Source organism: Choloepus didactylus, chromosome 14 (assembly GCF_015220235.1).
Source record: "Choloepus didactylus isolate mChoDid1 chromosome 14, mChoDid1.pri, whole genome shotgun sequence".
Lineage (NCBI taxonomy): Eukaryota > Metazoa > Chordata > Mammalia > Pilosa > Megalonychidae > Choloepus > Choloepus didactylus.
Window position 1 is genome coordinate 87,247,834 of NC_051320.1, and position 16,988 is coordinate 87,264,821.

The window sequence follows — 16,988 nt, forward strand, 5'->3', positions numbered from 1 at the left end:
AAATTTCCCTTTTTAACCACACTCAAATATATGTCAATGTTGTTAATTACATTCACAATGTTGTACTACCATCATCACCACCCATTACCAAAACTTTTTCCATTGTCCCAAATAGCCTTAACTTCCTATTCCCTATAATAGATTGTTTATGCTCATGAACATGACAAATTAATATCTTTTGGTTTAAGGGTTTGTTTTCCTAAGGTATAGTTGGTGCCTTAGTTTGTTTAAGCAGAAAGTGTATTTTTCAGAGCTTTTTAAAAAGTTTAGCTTAAAAGCTATAGAAAACCTTCACTCTTACCTTTTTTAATATACCTAGATTTTCGTTGTGGACAGTAGGGTAGGAGTAGGATCTTAAGCTGTGACCTTAGTATTACAAATACCTATTAAGGTCATAATAAGTATACAGAAGAAAAGATTTTATTTTTTTTAAAAAACACAGCTTTATTAAGATATAATTTACATACCGTAAAATTACTTTTAAATTTACCTCTTAAGCTTTAAGAAATCCTGGACAGCAATCAGTTATCTGGCTTTATTTAAAAGTGTATGAAAAACTTTGATTTTTATGTTAAAAACCCTAGGAATTACCTGGGCAATTTTTACAAATTACAATTGTGAATTCACAGATGCTCCATCTTTCATTTCTCCCCAGATATGGTTCAGTATACTCACTCTTCCATAAATATTAAGAGCCTTTCCAAAAATAAAGATCCTGAATGGGAAGATTCTGAAATTCCAGTTCTTTTTAACTTCTTACTTGGAAAGAAGATATTTTTAACTCTGGAGTTTTAAACTTACAGAATATATTTTTAAGTTTAAAATTTTGAAAGCATCTAGTATTACATTACATTATCAGATTATAAGCATTTTAATTTGTGGAAGGAAGAATTAACTGGACTTCCCATTGCAGGCACAAATTGTAATAAAAAAGGATTTCTTCCTTATTGTTCAAAGTGCAAATGGGCTGTAGCTTCAAAGCTGAGCATACTCAAGTTTGGATTTTGTAGAATTTTTTGAAGGGTGTTGAGAAAAGTTTCCATTCTTTTCCTTGTTAGTTTTGGGACACTTTTGCCCAGACATGTGTCATCAACATTTTGTTGCTGTATAAGCTGAAACTCACAGGGCACTGTTGATGAGAAAGCTTTAAGAAATCCTGGACAGCGATCATTTATCTGGCTGTTAGTTTGTGAGGTGACCATTTTCTCCCCTTTTTTCCTGAAAGGTGCCTCTAGTGACAATGGCTCAGTGCTCTGTGTAGCTTTGCTAGTGTGGTCTCATAACTTGGGAGTTTACCAGTAACTTTGTGGAGGCACTCTAACAGCTTAATAAAGGCTTCTCATTTTTTCTTTCATGTATAATCCTGTATTCTTAGTGACCTTTTAGAGCTCAGAGTAACCTGTTATAGGAAAAGAAGATAATTTCCAGAAGTAGAAAGTTCTGTCATATGACACATTCTCAGCCAGGGAGTCACCTTTCCATTCTCTGCCATCTAATCCGATTTTTCTATCTTTGGAGAATTGTGGTAACAATTATATTATCTTTTGGCAGCTACAAAATATTTAGACCGTGTTGCTTTGGTCTCCAAGTTAAACAGTTCAGATTATTTAAAAAAGAACTTTAAAAAGCTATCTCTGGAAGACAGTATAAGTATAGGAGCTGTTAAAGAGTACACGCTCATAACTGGATCTACTACTTCTAGCTGTATGACTTTGGACGAATTACTTTTACCTTTCTGGTTCCATTTGTAAAGTGTAAATGTTAATACTTAACCTCTTAGGGTTGTTATGAGGATTAAATAAGATAAAATCTGGAATATAGTAGGCACGCAAACATTTGTTGAATGCATTCTGATGGAATCAGACTGCCAGATGAAGGATGGATGAGGGAAGGGAATTGCTGGGCCCGGTAGTTGTAGTCACTTTAGGTCTTCTCGGTTTCCACTGTTTTGCATTGTAGGCTATAAAACCGGAATTTGTGCTCAAAATTTGTACAAGTCTGTGGAGTACTTGTATGTAATATTTGGTGTATTTGAGACATGAAAGTGAAATAGATTTACTTATGATATTTCCATTTAAAAAATTGTGCTTACTTATTGTGGTGGATTGGAGGTATATATACCCCAGAAAATCATGTTCTTAAAGCTAATCTATTCCCGTGAGTGTAAATCTATTGTAAGTAGGACCTTTTGATTAGGTTGCTTCAATTAAGGCATGGCCCAGGGCAGGTCTTAATCCTCTTATTGGAGTCCTTTATAAGCAGAATGAATACAGAGAGAGAGTGAGAAAGTCAGGGAAGCAAGAAGCTGAAAGCAACGGAACCCAGAAAAGAGACCAGCAGAAGAGCTAAGGATTGCCAGCAGCTAGTCTTTGGGAAGAAAGCGTCACTTGGTGATGCCTTAATTTGGACTTTTTTTCCTCAGCCTCAAAACTGTAAGCTAATAAGTTCCCATTGTTAAAGCTAACACATTACATTACACGTTGTTTAGGCAGCATGGCAAACTAAAATACTTATTAAACTTTAATGTAAGCTGATGGTATAAATAGACACTTTTTCTTTTACTAAGAGCAAAGATTCATTTACTTAAGTAAAGTCTATTTAATTTAGCACTTGAAGAAAATGGTTAGAACTGAGCAAAAATTCCTTCTTGTCTCAGTGATTTTGTGTTCTGCCATTGGGATGGAGAAGGAATATTTGAATTTGAGTTATTGGGATATGAAGGAATCAGTTAAATTCTCTGTGGCTGAATTAAAGTCAGTTTGACATTTGAGTTCAGGAATGGTAGATATCTATTCAATTTAGAATGTACTGATCTACATGATAGGTGGAATCATACTTGTTGTATTACGTTTACTAGGTCTCCTATAACAAGGTACCATACACTGGGCAACTGAAAACCACAGGAATTTATTCTCTCACAGTTTTGGAGGCCAGAAGTCTGAAATCAAGGTGTCAGCAGGGCTGTGCTCCCTGTGAAGGCTCTAGGGAAGAATCCTTCCTTATCTCTTGTAGTTTCTGATAATTGCCAGCAATCCTTGGTATTCTTTGGTTTGTAGCAGCATAGCTCCAATATCTTCTTCCTTCATCACATGGCTTTTTCCCTGCATGTCTGTGTGTCTCCAAGTCTCTCTTTCCTTCTTAAATCCAGTCGTTGGATTTAAGGCCCACTGTAATGCAATATGACCTCATTTTAACTTTATTGCATCCACAGAGACCCTCTTTCCGAATAAGGTCGCATTCACAGGTACTGGGAGTAGGACTTGAATATATCTTGTTGGGGGATACACAGTTCAGTGAACACTTTGCCATTGTTTGTAAAAGTTAGCTTTACTCTTAACCTCTCTCTTTAGTCCTCCATTTATTCCTGACTAAAAAACAGACAGCTGTATTTCTACAAATTAATGTCCCTGAGTCTGATACACTGAACTCTCCCACTTGTCCTGGTTATTAACCAGTTGCATTGATTTTCCAGGTACAGAATTATGATTTTTTTTTTTTTTTTTTTACTTTGTCCTCCTTTTTCAACAGTTTGTTGCAAATTCTTCTTTAAGTTTCTTTTGCCTTTGCTTTCTTTGTCAATTCAGTGTTAGGTGAGTTATGTTTGAAATTGTTGAACCTTGTATTTTATAATTTAGAATAGCTTTCACCTCCCGAATAGCATTTACTCCAGATGTAATTGGAGTGCATATTATTTCACTAATGAATGCATATTATCTGTATCAGGTTTTGTAAAGACAAAGGTGTTATATTTCGATAGAATGGTATGAGCAAATATATTAGAATGATTAGATTTAGGGCTTGATTTGAGAGCTGTGCATTTTCCCAATTTCTATTGTGAAGGATGTTTTATTTGGAGATAAAGCTGAAAAGGTAGAGATTGTGGCCAGGTTTACCTCAACGACCAGCCTATCAATGAAACAAGTTGGAGAGATCTTTATTTTGGCAAAAATATAGCTGACTTAACTTTTCCAATTTTAAAATAAATGCATGTGACTGTGCCATGAACATGTGTGTGTGCATGTGTGTATGGAGCTAAAATAAGCTATTAATTTAATCATGTGCATTTACATATACTGATTTAGGTTTTTGTAGGTATATTCTGAATGAACCATCTTACAAATTATGTAATTGTACATACTAGATTAATCATCTTTTCCATTATATTTTCAGTATATTTGTGGCATACAATAAAATGTTTAGTACTCAATTTCTTCTGGCGTGTTCATTTTCTCTTACATGTAAGCTTCACAGCCTTTATAAAGGCATCTGGGAAAATGCCAATTTGTTTTTCTTGAGAAATTGGAAATACCACATTCAGACTTCTGAGGAAGAGTAAAAGGCTATTATCGTGAGTCTAGGTTTGAACTTTAAACATTCATCTGGTTTTACCAAGAACTCCAGTAGACTTTCTTGTTATCTGCCTGACAAGTTAATTCAGAAGGGGAAATTAAAGCATAAAAATGAGGAAAAGCTGAAAACCTACGTTAGCTAACTGAGGTAACAGCTCAGTACTTAACTTTCTTTGGCAATGTACAGTGTGGGAAGAACTTCTCACAAAGTATCAGCACCTTCAGCTTTGTTTAGGAAGCAGGGTCCTATGACTTATAAAGAAGTGGTGGTTGTTAGTGGTAGTATTTAGTTTCCTAGGCTGCTCAAAGCAATACCGTGAAACGGTTCACCTTAAACAATGGGAATTTATTCACTTACAGTTAGAGTCCAGGAAAAGGTCCAAATCAAGGCATCATGAAGTCAGTGCTCTCTTCCTGAAGACTTACTGCCAGTGATGCTTGGCTCCTCTGCCACATGGCAAGGCACATGATGGCATCTGCTTGTCTATCCCTTCTCTTCAGGGTTTTATTAATTTCAGCTTCTTGCTTCCCTGGCTTTCTCACTCTCTCTGATTTCATTCTGTTCATGAAGGACTCCATTAAGAGTATTAAGAGCCATCCTGAATGAGGTGGGTCACATCTTAACTGAAGTAGTCTCATCAAAAGATCCTATTTACAGTGAATCCAAACCCATAGGAATGGATTAACTGTAAGAACATATTTTTCTGGGGTACATACAGCTCCAAACCACCACAGTAAGTGTAGATAAATGAAACAGATTTAGAAGTTGGCATTGTTAGATTTAGTAGGTTTATTCTTTCTTTGAGTAATTAAAAATGCAAAGCCTGCCTCACAGAGATTAGTATTTTTGGCATTTAACCTGTGTTCTGAGTCTCTGTTGATTTACTTTACTCTAATTGTTGTATCCTACTAATGCTAAGGACTGCTGTTCAGATACCCCTTTATAGGTCATAATGTTTTATTATTATTATTATTGGATTGTTTCTTATGAGAACTAAGGATCAGCATAAAGGTTATTTATTACCGAAGTATGATTATTAACTTTTATACCATAAGAATCATTTCCAACCCACCCCTCATAATTTTACGTGAAACAGCACATAAATAAGAAATAACACTCAGAAGTAACATTAATAAACATCCAATTAAACTTCAGCTATTTTAATAGAAATCTGAAAATCTGATTGTTTCTAGAAGTTTGCTCTTTATGCCGTGTTATATGCATTTAAATTATATTAAATACAGTTGTCTTAAACCAGTTTTAATTGAAAGGTCTCCAGTAGCTTACTTTGTTCTTGATTTTGCATTTTTTCTCATAAATGTCTATGTGATTATTCTAAGTTTTTTTCCAGAATTTTTTTTGTTAAATATTTAAATTCAATTAGCATTTAGTAGCCTTCAAATATACCATGCTGCATTCTGCCTATTAGTCAAACCCAATAACTTTGTCATGAATTACGGCAAAACTCCCTTCAATTAAGAGTAAGAAACCTACTTAGTTCTTGCTGGCAGGTAATGCATTGGACCCTATTTCTGACCACTAATATATGATGAATAACATCCAGAGAATTATCTAAAAATGATTATAAAGAAATAACTTTGATTGCAAAGTAAAATTTGAAAGTATATACAAACATATAAGAAATCATTCCAAATCCAAAATATCTGCTTATATGAAAATCTTGGTGGAGAAGTTCTTAGTTCTCAAGATCAAGTAATGTTTGTTTCCTGTGGCAGAAGGGAGGAAGTAACTTCCTTTTTTTTTTTTAAGAGAACAAAGTTTCCCCTGTCCCCAAATTTTGCTAATAAGGCAAAAATACAGAGAACATTAATGCATGCAACAGTGAATATTAGTATTCAGCATGATCAAAAAAAAATTTTTTTTTTGAGTTTTAATAATAAATGCAACAAGGGCAGTAATCACCCTCTCAAGGTTGGAGCCAGACTAATAAGTGAATAAACAGTTGAAATCTTGTATGGGGTTATAGAAGATTATTAGCTTGTTTGTGTGTGTTTGTAAATGGGTACGTGCATGTAAGAATGAAAGGAAGAGCAATACCATATATATATTTAGTTATATGTTTTAAAAATTATGAACTATATGAGGATTAGTTCAAATATTAGTATTACTGGTCCATGGCTGTTTCATAGGCTTAATTCATTGATCGCAGATGCAGTGTATTAGTCACAAGGTTTCAGAATGTATTTTGCTGATTTTCAAGCCTTTTGCGTCTCCTATGATTTCATGTTTATCTCTATTTAACTTCTTGTAAAATGTATATATTGTACTGTATAGATGAGGTCACCAGAACTGCAATATTGCTCTTTTTATTAGTGTTAAGATAGCACATTTTAGACACAAGAACCACATGAACAATGATGAAATTTAAGAAAGAAAAAAATGAGTTTGTATCTTATATTTTTGTGTGATTATGAAATCAAGGCTTTAAAGTTTTATTGTGTCACAGTAATGCAAAATGAAATAAAATGGCATACATGTGGTGTCTAATACTAAAAATTAGATTTTAAGCTGTATACCTACTGACTGCTGAAAGTTTATTTTCTTTATTGCTCAAGAAACAAAACTACAGCTTTTGTGATAGCATTTAAAAGTTTAAACTTTTCTGTATTTCGCTTTAAGTATGGGAGTCAATGCTGTGTGTTTTCTTTTTCTTTTTTATTGTAACATTTTGAGTTTAACTGATTGAAAACAATTGTTTAAATCTAATATTTCAAAGAGGACTCCAAAATTTCAAAGTCTCAGTTTCCTTCACAGAAAGGAATAATGTATGTATCTGTAGACTTTCTTTCTAGACTTTGCTGGATCCTTAGCCTTTCGGCATCTTTCACGCTTTAGGTCTTTCAAAAATGAATAAATGATAGCCCTGCTCTGAGGAGTTTAGAGACTCCTGAGAGAAGTAGAAAAATAGATCATTTACATAGATGGTGGCTGTTGTAGTGGTAGAGAAGAGTGGCACCTGTCCAGCTTCAGGGTGATGATTGTGGAAAACTTCCTTGAGGAATGATGCTGGCTGAGGCTGGAAGATGAGTAAGTTAATTGGAGAAAGGAGGGACTGAAAGGAACAGCATGAGCAGAAGCCTGTCCTCTTCTTCATATACACTATTGCCGATGCCTTTTTAAAATGTGACATTCAGAACATTGCCTTTTTGTTCTTTATCCAAGTTGGAGGATTGTTTAATAAAAGGGCTTAATTCCAAACTTTTTGTCATTGACAGGAAATCTTCTTGGCTAGTATTTCGCAAACTTGAGAACTTTAACCCTGAACGTGTTCTCACACCCTAGATCGGAAAATACTGCATGAAATGTTACTGTTATTTTAGGTGGTTACTTGCTGCCACTATGGTTGAAAATGCAAAAGCAAATATGGACACTGAAATCAGTGTGTCATTACTTGGTTATGAGGTAGTCATGCCTATAGTCGTACAGAAACCAAAATGGTTTTTGCAAGTCATATTCTAAAGAACCAGAATGGGTTTCTAAGAGCTTGCAAATCATCAGTTATTTTGTTCTTTTATTTTCTTAGTGGTTGGTGTTAAGCTTACTGATTCGTACTTTCCAAACACACCTTTTATCTCTCCTGTTATTGAAAATCTAGTCAGTATTTGTTCATTTATTCATTCATGAAAAATCAAAAGAATACTGTTAGGTAGGTGGATGTTTAGAGTAGAGTAAAACTTGGCCCTGACTTTACGAAACTCAAGCTTATGGGTAATACGTGGAAACAAGTTAAAGAACAGATATAGATGTGAGATTACAAGCTATAAAAGCCTTGTAAATTTCCAACCATATAGAGCTTCCTGTTCATCATGATTTCCCAGATATTACTGACAGTAATTCTGTAACCATAATCTTAAAGTTGTCTTTTGACAATGAAAAATAAAATATGATTATTAGAATTTTTTGAATGTTTTAACTTTCTAGATTAGGAACTTCTTGAAGACAAACATCTTGTATTTCTGATACCTTTCATGTAGAAGACACCTCATAAATCTATTTCAATTGGTTAATTAGTCATATGAAATAAATAAAAAGTTTTTCGAAAATCTGTCTTGGAAGAGCTTCTCGGATGTGGAACTTCTGTTACTGTATCTATTAGAATAATATCAGTGCTCAACTCTTGATCCTTTTAGAAGAAATTTCTCCTTTTATCATATGTTCAACACCTAATGTCAAGTGAAGGGTGGGGATTCTGCAGACATTGTAATTTCCTTTTTCTTTTCTATTTTTGGGGGGGGGACTTCAGATTTTTACTTAGTGGAACTTTCCTTTTGTTTTCTTATTCTGATCAGTTGTTTAATTTTATCATTTAAGCATCTTGAAATTACAGAACATACTCTAAGGTTCTGTATTTTAGATAGAAGACTTCTATCTAGCTAAACAACTAAACATTAATAAAAAAAATGTTAGATCATTGTCGTAGTTTTCCAGGCTGCTATGACAAATACCACAAATTTGTTTTGGTTTAAACAATGGGAATTTATTTGCTCATGGGTTTGAGACTAGGAGAATCCCAAAATCGAGGTGTCAGCAAGATTGTGGTGTTCTGTTGCTGGCTGCCGGCAGTCCTTGGGGTCCTTGGCTTGTGTCCCTGCCTGACATCTCATGGTGACGTTCTCTCTGTTCTCTTCCAGGTACAATTGATTTCTGGCTTCTCGTTCCTTCAAGTGGCTTTCTCTGACTATGTCTGAATTTCTTCTGCTTATAAAGGATTCCAGTAATCTGGATTTAGACTCAGCCTTATTCAGTTGGGCCACACCTTAACTAAAAGTAACGTTTTCAAGAGATCCTATTTACAGTGGGTTCACACCCACAGGAATGCAGATTAAGATTAAGAACATGTATAAATTAGGGTACATAATTCAGTCTAACACATCATAAGAGAAATTTCCTATTATCCATTCTTTTTCATAAGAAGCTATAATTTTTTTTTTTAGAAATCAGAACTTTATTATAAACAGTTCCAGAATAAAAACTGATTTTGTATCAGGACTCTTTGATAACTTTTAAAACTATATGTAATCTAAGCTTAATATTATGATGTATCTCATTTTCCACTTTCCAAACTAAAATATACACTGCAAGTTAGATCTAACAAAGAGAAAAAAATCTATCTAAATTGCTTCATATACAAAACCAAGAAACATAAAAATACCCCACTAAAACTAAGTCAAACCCAATCAAGAAATAGATTCTGCAAAGCCTGTTAATTTATAGTAAATGACCTCCCAAGGGAAACAATTCCAATATCATAGCAATTTGATGAATAAAAGCAGAGCCACTCTCATTAAGGGAAATTACATTATAATGTAAGAAAAATGTAGTAATAATTCTTCTAGAAAAGGAGGAAAAGTAATTTCTGTGTTGGGAAGCAGGCATACTAAATACTTTCCGTTCACTCAGCCTTTGTTGGAGGTCGACGTACCTGGTCATATAAGAAAAGTGATAAGAACACAAACTTCGTGAAACCAACTCCCTCAACTACTGTTTTTCAGTTCAACTTTGGGAGAACCAAATAAATAGTTTCAAAATCTGAGGATAGACTGGTCCCAAAGTGTTTCCTCCTCTGTCCTTTTTTGGCCTTGCTCCTTTTTTTTTTTTTTTTTTTTTCTATGCTTACATTCCTCTTTCTTAGAGGCTACATCTCAGGTTTTTTTTTTTTCCTTTTCATTCTTAAGCTTTTCTGTACTGACACTGTTTTCCATCTCAGCTTTCTCTCTTTGGATACTCTTGTGTTTGTCTGAATCCATTTCCTTGTAACTTTTTTTCCTCTTGTGCTTGGGCTGCTCCTCCTCTGGTTTTTCTCCTTTTTCCTCCTGGTGCCTTTTTCTCTTCTGATATGTCTATGACTGCCTTGATGGGAACTGGTACTGTTTTCTAAGGAGAGGTGCTTGTAAACTCCAGATTTTACAGTGTAGGAGCCACAATTAGATTCTTGCTGACGAACGTTCAGGAGTACTGTTTTTTTGAGGAGTCCGTGGGGAGTTGACAGTAGCTCAGAGGTCTGGTCTCAGTCTGCTGTCATGAGCTGGTAGCCGCTGAGGTAACCGATTTTCCACTGTTTGTGAAATACTGTATGATCGTTGGTAAGCCTGGACAGTTTCAGATAGGGGGTCTTTGTTCAAACATTCTTTATCTGGGTCTGGAGTTAACCTCTTCTTTGTACCCATAGTTTTGTTGTACACATAGTTTCTAAATGGTCCTCTCATCTTTCTGAAACAAGTCTTTGGCTCTAAGCCTCTGGCGTTCTACACTTTGATATAATCTTCAGGTTTGTCTTGAAGAGAGTCATATGTTTTCTTTGAATGCTTCATTAGATTGACAACAAGGGATTCTCCTTATCAGGATGAAAACTTGGAGAAATTTGATCGTATTCGCCCATTAAGTGCTTCAATTGCTTAGCATGAACTTTTCCCACATACCGAGATTTTGCCACAACCCGGGAAGCCAAAAATCATGATGCAGAGATTACAAAATACTGTTTTTGTCCAGTATTCCACTCCCATTCACCTCATAATGTGAAATCCTTTGTTATTCAAACTGTAGTACTATTCCATATGCTTTACAAAGGCATCTATAAAAAGTTCAATCAACGTAGTATCTGAAATTGTTGAAGGGTAATCCAGTAACCTTTGTTGATAATGATTGTATAACTTCTCCAAGGCAGGGGCAGGCTTCTACAAACTACTGTTCCCCTCCCCGCCAACGCCGCCTGCCACAAAGCAAGCTAGGAGGAGGTGGTGGAGAGGTAGGGACAACTGCTGCCATCTCCACTGCCACCGAGGCTATGATTTTTGTTTTAAACTATGCTATCAGTCTCTTTTTTTCTCTATCAAATAGAGCATCTAAAGAACAGTGATTTTCAGTCTGGATGGAGAAGTTTGTTTGAAAAAGCATATTCTGAAAGTGCCATCACTTGGATTTGTTTGTGGACAAAATATTTAATCTCTTGAAATTTTATTTTGTGTTGCTGTAAGTTCTGAGATTTTAATGTTTGCTTGCATTTTTTAATCTTTTTTATTGGAGAAGTTAGGACCCATCGTAACTTTACTTCTGCTGACTATTAATGTTTTCACCACTTCTTGTATCATTGCTTTGCTCTCAGAAACTGTGCTCTTAATTTCTTTTTATGCTGTTTCCTTATTTTTGGAGTGTCCTTTAATTTTTGTTTTAAAGAAAAATCCATGTAATTCATGCTTTTGTAGAAGTTACAGGATTTGAGAGACTCTCCTTTGTTTTCTCTAATGCTCTTTTTTTTTTTTTAATCATCATTTTATTGAGATATATTCACATACCACGCAGTCATACAAAACAAATTGTACTTTCGATTGTTTACAGTACCATTACATAGTTGTACATTCATCACCTAAATCAATCCCTGACACCTTCATTAGCACACACACAAAAATAACAAGAATAATAATTAGAGTGAAAAAGAGCAATTGAAGTAAAAAAGAACACTGGGTACCTTTGTCTGTTTGTTTGCTTCCCCTACTTTTCTACACATCCATCCATAAACTACACAAAGTGGAGTTTGGTCCTTATGGCGTTCCCAATCCCACTGTCACCCCTCATAAGCTACATTTTTATACAACTGTCTTCGAGATTCATGGGTTCTGGGTTGTAGTTTAATAGTTTCAGGTATCCACCACCAGCTACCCCAATTCTTTAGAACCTAAAAAAGGTTGTCTAAAGTGTGCGTAAGAGTGCCCACCAGAGTGATCTCTCGGCTCGTTTTGGAATCTCTCTGCCACTGAAGCTTATTTCATTTCCTTTCACATCCCCCTTTTGGTCAAGAAGATGTTCTCCATCCCACGATGCCGGGTCTACATTCCTCCCCGGGAGTCATATTCCACGTTGCCAGGGAGATTCACTTCCCTGGGTGTCTGATCCCACGTAGGGGGGAGGGCAGTGATTTCACCTTTCAAGTTGGCTTAGCCAGAGAGAGAGGGCCACATCTGAGCAACAAAGAGGCATTCAGGAGGAGACTCTTAGGCACAAATACAGGGAGGCCTAGCCTCTCCTTTGCAGCAACCGTCTTCCCAAGGGTAAAACTTATGGTAGAGGGCTCAACCCATCAAACCACCAGTCCCCTATGTCTGTGGTCATGTTAGCAACCATGGAGGTGGGGTAGGCAAATACCCCTGCATTCTCCACAGGCTCCTCAAGGGGGCACTATCTAATGCTCTTTTATAGTTTTCTTCTTTTATATTAGCCTAGATGTCTCATAGTTTCTCTCACCTCTTATTCCGTTAATCATCCCTTAAATGTTGCTGTTCCCTGGGAGTTTCTCTCACACTTCGTTTTCCTTCTCTATCATGTATATGCTTTTGTTTCTTAAGTTTATGTTTCTCATCAAGATCACTTTCCTACTACAGGATGACCAACTGTCAGGTGTTGCCTCCTGAAAAACAGAATTCATTGTGGCTATCTGCCTGGAATGATAATCCTCCTCCATTTGCCTAATTCCTACTTTTCTTCAAAGACTTCATTTAGTCATTACTTCTTCCAGAAAGGTTATGTATCCCACTACTGTTCTCTCATAGCAACCTGTTGAATGATGATGTTATTGAACAGTTATGATCATCTTTATATGTGATTTATCTCCTTCTACCAGATTATGAGCTACTGAAGGCCAGGGATTGTGCCCTGTGTTTGTAGTCCCTGTATTAGCATAGCACTAAATGCTTGTTAAAAGGATGGATGAGATTGGATATAAATGTTTTTCCCAATCAGAATATATTTCTGAAATGCATGCATATGTTGGTATTAAGAGGGTGGTAAATGCACCCATGTTCCCACCTGATTTAGGACCAATTAAGAGAAATATAAAAGTCAGTCTGATGCAGTCCATAATATCAGCTTTATTACTAATTAAGCTGAGTAGGGGAATGTGTCTTGACTTTTGTCCATCATCAGATATCCTTCTATTTTCCCTCCAAATCTAGACCTTGTGACAATTTGTATAAAGGATGCCCCAGGTCTTCAGAGCAAATACAATTATCCAGACTTTTGAAAGGAAGGTATGCTGCCTCCATATTCTTGGTTAACCCATGGAAGTTGTCTGGAGTGACAGGCTTCTAGTCCTAAATATGCTTATTGCATAGAAGCAGGAAGAGTGAATCACAGAATGCAAATCTGAAAGAGAAACCCTTGAGAGTTCAAAAGCCTGCCTTCCTTTGTTCATTCGTTTGTTCATTCGTTTGTTCATGCATTCATTTAACACAAGATTTGCAGTCCTGCTATGTGCCAGGTACTATGTAGGTGTTGAGGATATGGAGGTGAACAATACAGATCTGGTGCTTACATTTTAGGGCATGCTCTGTTCCTTCTTCCAGACTCAACAGTAAAATATGTCAGTCTTCCTCTCTTATACTGCAGGAGAAATCTTTTCAAGGGAAGATAGGGACAAGAGAATAGCCCTTTCTCTAGCCGTTACATGTAAAATAAATCCTGAGCTATGATAATTTTAAGGACACAATGTATGAAATACAGATAATCACAACAAAGCAATCTTTTAGGAAAAGGGAAGATTTCAAGGGTGTGGTCATGTTTTAAAAAAAAGGTGAAAACTTTGAACATGATAATTTCTGTTTTCCTTTCCTCTGCTTGCAGGGCTTGGCTTAGGATTTTATATGCTATTTAGTACCTTACCCAGGTTTATTTCCAGCATAGCTCTGCCAAGAATTCATTTATAAAGATTGCTTAAAAAATCTAATCCACAGGGAGATATGGTGGCAGCATTTATAAGTAATGGAGAAGCTCTAGAGATCTCAAGTATGAACATGTGCACATTGTTGGCAGTGATAGGTCTTTATCACGTCAACATCATTTCTGTCATTCATTTGGTGTTGTATATAGTACTTTATATGATTCAGATATTGTAAATGCGGGGACCCAGGGCCCAGGCCCCCTTCCCTCCCTAGTGATTTCATGTAGCCACCTACTTGACCTAGACAGACCCAAAAAGTCATCAGACCTCCCAAGGAGAGAAAAAAAAAATGTATTGTAAATGAAGCATTGAAACTCCCCTCCCCTGATCACTGTTGATAACAAATCTCCATACCCTTGTGTCACAAGATCCTGCTGAAACTCTGTTCTTACACCCTCCTTGTCTTAACCCTTATAAACCACCCCTAGCGCCCCCTACTTTTGCGGAGCACTAACTTCCATCTTTCCCAGCCTGCCGCTGCTGTGGAACAAATAATCTCCTGTAAAGTCCTGTTAAACTTATGTCTCTGTGCCTGGCATGTTCTTGGTCCTAGGGCTAAGCTGGGTTGTAGCAGTAATGTTGTGCTATGTTGAAACTGTTATGGACCCCAGAAGAGCCATGATCTTTTTACCCAATCTGTTTGGGTGGAACCTTTTGACTGAGTGTTTCCATAGAAATGTGACTCACACAACTGTTGGTGTGCGCGAGTCCAGATTCCACAGGGCTGGATGCATGAGTCCAAATTCTGTAGGGCAGGCAGCAAGCTGGCAACTCCAACGAAGGTCTTCGATGAACTCCCCTGGAGAGGCTAGCTGGCTGAAGAACAAATAGAAGTTCTTTCTCTTCTCCCTTAAAAGTCTTCAACTGATTGGCTTAAATCCAGCCGATTGAATTCTCTCGTTGCGGAAGACACTCCCTTAGTTCATGTAATCAGCCGCAGATGTAATCAATTGACTGATGATTTAATTAACCAGCCTTCTGATTTATTACCAGCCGCAAATGTCCTTGCAGTAATGGTTAGGCAAGTGTTTGCTTGACTGGACAACTGGGCACCATCACCTGGCCAAGTTGACACATGAACCTAACCATCACAGTCCACTCCTTGTCAATTTGGCAGCTATACACATTACCTTAAACCAAACCTAATTCTAAATAGAACACAATAACGAACATGTGTTTCACCTAACAATACTCAGCTGTCCTGATCCATGGAAACACTTGATCAGAAGGTTTCACTCAAAAAGATTGGGTTAAAAGATCATGGTTCTTCTGGAGTCCAAAACAGTTTCAAACCAGTACATTCCACTCCCTGGACCCCAGAAAGACATGTTCTTTCCAAATGCAAAAATACATTCATTCCATCACAATATAGCTAAGTACAAAATCTTAACATTCTCCTCTGGTTATGGACCTGTGAAACTCAGAACAAGTTAATCTGCTTCCAGTATATAGAGGGACAGTCATAGGATAAGTGTTCCTTCCCATTGCTGTAGGGAGAAATTGGAAGGAAAACAGGGTTCATGGGACTAAATTCCTAAAACCTGCAGGGCAAACTTCATTAGATTTCAAAGTGGGAGTAGTTTATCAAATGACGTTTTATCCTCAGAGCATGAGAGAGCGGCAGTCCCACCTTTTCCAAGGGCCTTTGTGGCAGCCCTTTTTCTCTCAAAACGCTAGAGTGAGGGCTCCGACATACCCACACATTGAGGAGACCACCTTCTTCTCGGCCCAACCCTCCTCAAGCATCGTGGTGACACCCAGACTTGTCCATCTCCGGGGCACATGTTCAACCCCTTCAGAACAGTGGGGTGGTGGCCAGGCTCTCCCCATTCTCTGGGAAATGTACTCCACCCTCTCTGAGGCCTGAGGTGGCAGCACTCTTAGTGAGCATCAAGGTGGAAGGCCTGCACTCTGCATCTAGGGCAAACTCACCCTTTCCACATGCATGGATAAGTTCACTCTCCTGGCCCTAGATTTCTTGGCTCCAGACTTAAGCTTCCATGGTTCCGCTTTTGAAGAAATTTTTCCTCCAGTCTGTCCCTTTTCTGTCCCTTTTAGTCTAGACTGGCACTGGTTCCATTTATACAGATCTCACAAAAGATTTTTTGGCTTGGCATGCAGCATACAGGTGTCGAAACCATCAGACAATAGTACTTTCTATAGATCCTTTCTGGGTAACTCCATCTTCAATCCTGGCTTGTACTGAAATGGCTGGCTTGTTCCAGGTTTCATTAAATCTTCACATGGGGTACTATCCTCTTGGGTCTCAGTTTCTGGAAGCCCAGAATTTCCAGACCATCAATTTCTAGTTTCTTGGTACCCAGGAGTTCGATTCTCAGTTTATCTATTTCCTCTTGGATTTTACTATATGCTTCATTGAAGAATGGCCAGTGGCATCTGAAACACCTTTGTCAGCTGGGAAGGCATGCAGCTGGCGTCTGCTGGTACTTTGCTCCCAGGTTGTGTTTCAAAATGGCTTTCTCCAGAATGTCTCTGGGCTTCTGTCTTTACTCCTCTCTCTCAGCTCCTGTGCATCCTTGCTTCTTTCTCCCAAGGCGTTTCTCTCTAAGCATCTGGGGTTCCTCTCTTAGCTTCTCTGGGGCAAACTCTGGGCTTCATCTCTTAGCTTAGCATCTCCAGACATCCTTCTGTCTGCATCTCCAAGCATCTCTAAGCATCAGCATTTGTGTCAGCTCTTGAGCTCCCTAAATACTCCAGTGAACCAATCAAGACACAACCTGAATGGGCAGGGTCCACACCTCCATGGAAGTGATCTAATCAGAGGTCTCACCCACAGTTGGGTGAGTCACTTTTATAAAATCTCTTATTTGCATATCTCTCATGTTGATTCTGTTTCCCTAAAGAACCCTAACTAATACAAATGTATATGATGATCTTATAGTTAGAG

At 37.2% G+C, this 16,988-nt stretch overlaps 1 protein-coding gene and 1 pseudogene across 2 annotated transcripts in view; one reads left to right on the forward strand and one right to left on the reverse strand.

Moving 5' to 3' along the window:
* Positions 1–16,988, forward strand: part of EFR3A (EFR3 homolog A) — a 140,867-nt gene that overhangs the window by 24,040 nt on the left and 99,839 nt on the right. The window lies entirely within an intron of this gene.
* On the reverse strand, positions 9,894–10,682 carry LOC119508701 (annotated as a pseudogene).